Genomic DNA, 7,664 nt, shown 5'->3' with positions numbered 1-7,664 from the left:
GTTGTTCTTATTCCTCCTCAGTTTTGCCTCAGAAACTAATGGAAAAGAAAGATTTACTATCTTCATTTTCACTGGTACTTATCTCTAGCACTTTTTCTTGCCCAATAGATCTGTTGCAACTGGCAATAAGGAGAATTGCTACAGGCTGACTTCTGCAGAACTTACTCTTTCTCCTTTACAAGCTTTTATGACATTATGTAAATACCAGCCATCTTAGTTTAAGAGCAGCACTTTAGCATAAAATATTCAGATGTGCCAGCACTGGGGACCTTCCTATGGCAGCTCTATGCTGTTGTTCCAGTCATCTAGATCAAATATTGCCATTCTGCAATTTGATAGAAGTTTTAAGCATTTTGGGAGGAATTGTTATCCAATGTGATTTTACTGGATTCATAGATTAATTGTAGATATTTTCCAGATAACACTATTAGAAAATAGAATTATCTGTAGATCCATCCTCAAGGCCCTCAGTGAAATTGGTCCGTATAAACAAGATAAGGCTAAATCTTTGACCTGAATAGATTGCAATCTAAGCAAACCAAAGGGAGAACTGATGAAAAGAGGATATTATCATACTTTTCCACAGGCAAACAGGAGTAACACTGAGATTAAATTACTTATCTGAGGTCAGAGATAGCCTGCAGCAGACCCTGCCATTCAATTCACATCCCTTAGAGTTCCACATTTAACTATGAAGCCATCTTCCTACTCTCATATGAGATAATTTTAAAAGCTGGAGAATTAAATCTTGGTTTATTACTGTCTGGAAATTATTACAATGTCTCTAAGAGAAGTAAAATATTTTTCTTTGCATTATGTATCTGTTAGTAATTAGGTTTTTTCCCACAGAGCAAAGGTAAAATCAAAGTTTTTTGCTTGTTCCACCTAAAGGATCTGGCATATGGAAACATTTACAAAGTATCTAAGATGCCTTGGTGACAGCAAGTTCATCATTCACATCACCTATTTAGTTAGACTTACCACAAGGAAAGGAAATATTGCTTTCTGTAGCAATTGCTATGTTATTTCCCACTTAGCCTTGGAGTGAATCTTCTTCAGAGAGACTAAAACTAGGAGGCAACAAATGAATATCTTCACTGTACAGCACAATTGCTCACCACCACATGGATGGGAATTTATATCCTGTGTTTCAAACTCTGCATTTTCAAAGAGAGTCTAGAATTTTCTATGTGTCCAAGGGAATAAAAGCTTCACCTCTACAGAGCACCTGGGGCTTCATCCCCAGCGAGGAGCACCTCACTCTGTTCGGCACTACAGACCCAGCTCTTCCACTTGCTTTTCCACCTAAATGTGTTCAACTATTGGCACCACTTCTCATCCTGAGACCTTGGCATGCCCATGGTGCCGTGACACACCAGAACCTGCCTTGGAAAGGAGGAGGATCCAGCACTAGAACCAGTGAGCCCTTTGGGAAGTACAGGGGCAGGGGGAGAGCGACATTCCTTGGGACATCCCAGTTTAATCAACAAAGTACATCTCCTTCCAGCATTGCAAAGCTCTGCAGAAAGCTGCCTTTTAGTTCTAGGCTGGCTTTCCCAGCCCCCTGCTTACAGCCCAGAGCACTTCTGACATTCCCCCCCTCAGAGCTAACTCATCTGTTTAAAAGTCTCCTCTGGCCCATTAAGCTCAAATCTTCCTACCTGGGACAGGGACTCTGGTTCAAAGCCTTCTCCAAGCTGATCTCACAGCAAGCTCTGAGCCCCAAGGAGTCCCAGAGCACTTGGCCAGGAAGATGAAGACCAGGGTGATCTTAGACCTGAGTTGTGTTACACGCAGAGTTGTACTCCCTCCTAAGCCTCTTTCCTTCTCTTTAATTCGTGTATCTTGATTAGTTATATGGAGGCCAGCCTTGCTTCCCTGGGGGCTAGAAAGCCCTCTGGTGCTCCATGGCAAGCTTTAGTTATCCCAGAGAGGCCCCAGGAGAGACCAAAGATGAGAAGGGGATGCTCTCTCAGGGTTTCTGCTGCACTGCAACCATGCCCAGCCCAGCATACAGCCCGGCCATGAGTGAGAAGTGTCTGCCTGAACCCACCCAGGTTTGTCAGAACAGGAGCTAGAGCCTCTGCTTTCATGTGCAACTCTTAACCACCACACTAATAGCTAAAATGCAGCAGAGCAGGAGGAGGATTTGGGACTTGACCTCTTTGCCTCTTTCACCAAGCACCAGCACCTTGCTGGCAGTCTCTTAACTAGCTCCCTGCTCTTCACATCAGAGTTTTGAATCCTATTCTTCAGCGTCTCTTGCCAGCCAGGCAAACCCATCTCTGGGCTGCATCCCAAGCTTTACTACCAGTGGGATGAGACTTGAGGCTCTGGTGTCCTCAGCTCCCAACAAACAGAAGAAGATGCCTTGCAGTCATCCCCAGTCTGCCCTGGAGTCCACTGCCAGGAAATGCTCCTTCCAGTAACCTCTGCAGTGTCCAACCTCCAGGCTCTTTGCTCCTCCATCAGCCCTTACTTTCCCAGGCATGTTTCCCAGCCCTTTAGCCTGTACAAGCAGCAGGGATGTGACTCACGGTGCCCCACTTGGCGCAGCTGAGGGGGCCACCCGGGGCTCCCTGCAGTGAAATGACAGAAAGAGGCGCTGGCACCATGTGGCTCCTGTGACCCATTTCAGGCCTGCACCGTCCCCAGGGCAGCTGTGCACCAGAAGCAGCTGTTGCTCTGTGCAGGAAGCCAAGGGTGGCCAGCTCAGAGGTCACATCTGCACAGGAGTGGGCACAGAAAGCTGGGGATGAATCCCACAGGGCGCCGCTGGCATCTGGGCACGTGCCAGCAGCTTGTGATTCCTCCTTCAGGTCTGCTGGGAAGAGTGCCCAAGGATTTTGATAATTTACATGGATACTGGCTGAAGTGGGCAGAGTAATTTCATCTCTCCATTGCTTGTGCATGATTTACAGCTTTGACATGTATTTCTGCATTGCTCCTGTTTTATTAAATTAGGGCTAGGATCTCTTGAGGCAACTTTTAAATAATTTGCACAGCTTACCTAACATCACTTGCTTGCTCAGGGTCTCATATGAAATTCATTTGCATTCAACTCAGCTCTTCAAACCAGCCAAATGTATTATTCTGGAAACAACTGAGAATTCCAGGATTGGTGAATTATCTTGCAACTTCATCATTATTCTGCAGGTTTTCATTCCTATTTTTAGTCTTAGAGGACTCGATAAAAGTAGTAATTAGTAAGCATCTTCCCTAGGAAGTTATAGAGATGTCTTTCCTGGCTGTATTTGTGGCTTTTAGTGTTAAATAAAATCTGTTTTTTCAAAAATCAAACTTTTCCTAAATAGTCTGATAAAACATAACCAGCTACGTATCGATGTCTACAAAAAAAGGCAGAAAGAAAGAGGGCAGTCGCTATTATCTTTGTAGTACAGAGAGGAAAAGGATAATGCTTAAAGGAGCAATAAATCAAATTATAGCTGAAAATGATAATGTCACAGCAGCATAACTGCATTACGTAAGTAGCCTCAGGCTCTTTCCATAGCTCTGGCTCAGCCCGGATGGCACAGAAAAGCTCATCGGACAAGGCTGGCAGCGGCTGCCTGGCTCCAGCCACACTGCCATTAGAATGGCAGCAAAAACAAGGGACTAAACAGCATGGAGAGCTGCCTCTCAAACCCAGACTGACAGCAGCTGATATTTCAATTTTCAAGTCACCATAAAGACCGGTTCCAGGTATTTTGAGTTCTAATAACAAGGTACATTTAACTTCAATAGACTTTTTCTAGCTGCTTCTCTCCCCCACTCCCCTGCCCTGGTTGACTTTATGTCCAGAGAGTCAAGGTCCCTAAAGCAGAGCAAGCAGCTGGATGAGGATGTCATGAATGCATTTCTGTGCTGAGCCCTTCACCCTCCATGAGGGTTTAAAAATGAAACAAGGCTTTGCTTAGCTTGTCAATATGGAGTACAAAGGCTTGACAGCTCCCTCTCCTAAACATCAGTGTGTTTGAAGACTAGCACTCCAGAATGGGCAATTAAAGCATTGTGGAGTACATGCCATCATTAGTTGATGGATATTAATAAAATATTCCACAAAGTAAAAAATATTTGGGAAAAAGAGAGAGACCGTGAACACATCATTTCCTTCATCCAAAACAAGTCACTGCCTCCACAGAGTATCTGACTAGGAACATCTTCAACACAACAGATCACAAACTCCTTGCTTGCAGGGAAACATCCTGTTCCTAGCAAACTTATGAAATTATTGAGGAAATGTTGTGGTTAGCAAATGTTGAGGCCACAGAGTTCAAGATATTGTCTTCAGAGAAACTTTACTTACCCACTTCAGAGAGAGTGAATCCATTACAAATAAAAGAATGAAAAAATGACACCAAAAGCTCAGTATTATTTTCAGAATTAAACCAAAAGATATCTTCACTGTTTTGTTTTTTCCTTTCTTAAAACTATATGGATTAAAAATATGTTTTACACAAAATCTCACCAGTTTTTAATTGCTACATTTAATTGAAAAACTATTAAACAGACACAGGAATGTGCTGGATATTTTTTTCCTCCTATAAAACATAATGTCATTTTTGGCCAAATACAAGTCAAATTTGTTATCTGAAGCGAAAAACTCAGTTTAGCCCAAGCTCTACCAGAGAGATGTGAGGGCAACTTTTCCTTCATTTAGAAGCAGCAGACACTCACTCAGAGGTGTATTTGCAGTTCTGTTTAATGGACCAAACGCTGCTAGAAAATCAAGTTCCCTTGGCCTGGTAAGACCTGAGAGTCCTTAGCTCCTTCTAGGCTGTGGTTACCAATTCTCACCACCTTGCCAGGGAAGAGCACATCCTCAGCACACACTGCCTGCCTAGCCAGCACTAAAGGCACCCCCATTATCTCTTACACTAACAAGCCTACAAAGCCACGGACTGAGCATGAGCAGCACAATTTCAGAATGCCTTTTAATTGCAGGAAATCAGAGCAGCTCTCTCTAATCCTCACAATGAAAGAGCACCACGCTCTTCAGATCCTCAAGTGCTGCTCAGAAGTGCTGTTCTTGCAGCACTTGCTTAATGGTCCTTTTCAGAATAGGGTCAGGCCATTAGGAAATCTGCAGACCTGCAGATACCAATATCAAATTACTGTGCTGTGCTGCAGCTCAGACCCACTGCAGTGCATTGTTACTAGAAATCCCCAATGGTGGTTTTCCACCTTGCTGACTTGGATAGCTGCTACCAAGAGGAGCAGCTCAGTAGTACACCACTGTCCCTTGGCTGACCTCTGCAGCTACATGTGAACAGCTCTCCTCAGCCCCACTTGCCCTGGAGTCTGACTGAATATGGACAGAGAAAGGAAAAGCAAGAGAATAGCAGAAATCACCAGAAACTGAATAGCCATAAGAGCACTTAACCACAACAGAGCATGGAGGACTCAATGCAAATCTGCAGATAAAAGAGCAGTCTCCGCCAAGTTTTGCTCTTTAAATAAACTTTTGGCAGGACTTGAGGATAGCAAAGCAGAATTTTACATATGGATTCTCTTCCTAAAATAGAACAAGCCAAACAGAGACCCAGGAATTTGAACTTTTAGAGCTATATATAACTCAGCTTTAGGGTAATAGAAATAGCTCAATTGCTCCATACATTATCAATATCTAAATATCAATACTTCAAATATCAATAAGTTAAAGTAGTTCTTATTGCTAACCCTAATCCTTTCCCTGCCCCACTCCAGCTGACCAGCCCTTCTCCTGCAAAAGTCCAAGTAGAAATTCATCCTCTGATAACCATGTGACCCACTCTTGGTATGCAATCTCCTTCACATGATCTCTGCTTGGGAAGCAGCCTTCCTTTCCATTTCTTGGCTGGTATCATGAAATTGCCAGATATCAGTTCTCTCTCTTCCTCCAGGCTGTCCTTTGGCAGCATGGATGGACCTGTGTGGTATGGGATATAAGCAGCAGCAAAGGAATAACTGAGGATTAGTGCAGTTCAGCCTCAAATGTTTTTACAGCTACCAAAACCTCAGTGCTCTCCTCTGCACTGCATTTTCCAAAATTGATAGGGATGCTTACATTCAGCTGTGCTTCACGTTCCCCATTTACATTTTCCTGCCCCAAAATGCATTCACTGTCCAAAGTCAACTCACCATAGTGTTAAAAAGAACCATTAGATTAGTATTTACAAAGCTGTCTTGATAAAGCACCAGGCACTAAAAGTTCTTACACATCTCTTTTGAGACTACTGCCCATGCACCTCTATCATTCTTGATGCATTCACACAGGAATTTAAATCACCTATGAAGTAGCATTTTCAAAACAAACCGCTCCTTAAATGTAGAGTTAAGATATGCATAAACATTAATATTTTTTCATCCACTAGCCATTCCTTTCAGTATATGCCATAATAGCTGTAGGTAAGTCTCCTCTGACATTTCCTGTACCCACAATGAGCATCTAAAAGCCATTCAGATAAATGACACCATAGCATTTAGAACCATTTTTCTTGTTAGCATGCTGTTCTTATCACATTCAATGAAAAAAGTAACCAAAGTTATTATTCTTTCTTGGCAGACACACTTTAATCTCTTGAATATATTGTGGACTAATGGGACACTTCACCGGATAAACCAGGAAGCCAGTGTACATGCAAAGGCCAGCGACCGAGCAAAAACCGCTCAGTTTATCGAGAATCATTTCCTCCACTACTGAGAACAAGTTTACTAAAAGCTTAAAGTGGGATTAGAAGATAAAGAGGGATCCAATCACTGACAGCATTTTCTCCTCTAAAGTATTCTCACATGAATCTTAGAGCACTAAGCTGCAGCAGTATTGTGCTTTCACAGAAGGACTCAGCTTGAGCAGTGTCAGAGCCCAGGAACACATCTGAACAACATCCACGCTGCTGAATATTCAGAGAACAGCCCTGGCTTTTGCCAAGCCATATTCTCGCAAGAAAGCAACCGTCTTAAGTGTGTTAGCCAGAGCAGCTTCAAGGATGGAAAAATAAACAGACAGCATTTTTAGGATCACTCAATCTTTTGCCAAATTCTGGAACTAACTCGGCCACCATTGAAGCCCTCAAGCCACTGCCGTACCAGCCCTTCCTCCTCCCATGGCCAAATGTGGCTACCACAAAGAAAAAGAATGACATATCCGTGTCTGTTTAGCCTTTATATAGCTTTAATGTCCTACTTGCTTCACTTGAATCATTCTGCACAGTAGGCAGCCATTTCCCACACGTGTTGTCAGCCCTCAGTCAGAACACGCACTCTACAAGTAATGCACGAACACTGGCAGGCTGTAGTTACAGACAAGTGAGGCAATGGATGTGCCCCGGACTAAGTCAGTGAAATAAATCAGCCAGCCTCCTGGTTACCCTCAGAGCAAGTTAAGCTTGGCTTTTCCCCCCAGCTGAGTATGCACATCCAGAACCAGGCTTCCAGCACAGCCAGCAGCATCCGCACACAGGAGACGTGGATGAACACGCTCATGCCCTTCGTGTTCTGTGCCACTGGACACACAACCAGCTGACAGATGCTGTCATTGCTGTGGCATATGCTTAAATCACACCGCTCTGACTTATGCAGGAGTTTAGGCATTTTCCCCTAATGGTACTAGGCAGATTCTCCCACAGTGTATTCCAACCACCCAGCCTGCCTTACCTGGAAGGAAGCCACTGAATAAAACAGAT

This window comes from Fringilla coelebs, assembly GCF_963513975.1.
Source record: "Fringilla coelebs genome assembly, chromosome: 2".
NCBI lineage: Eukaryota > Metazoa > Chordata > Aves > Passeriformes > Fringillidae > Fringilla > Fringilla coelebs.
Note: the sequence above shows the minus strand (reverse complement) of the source record.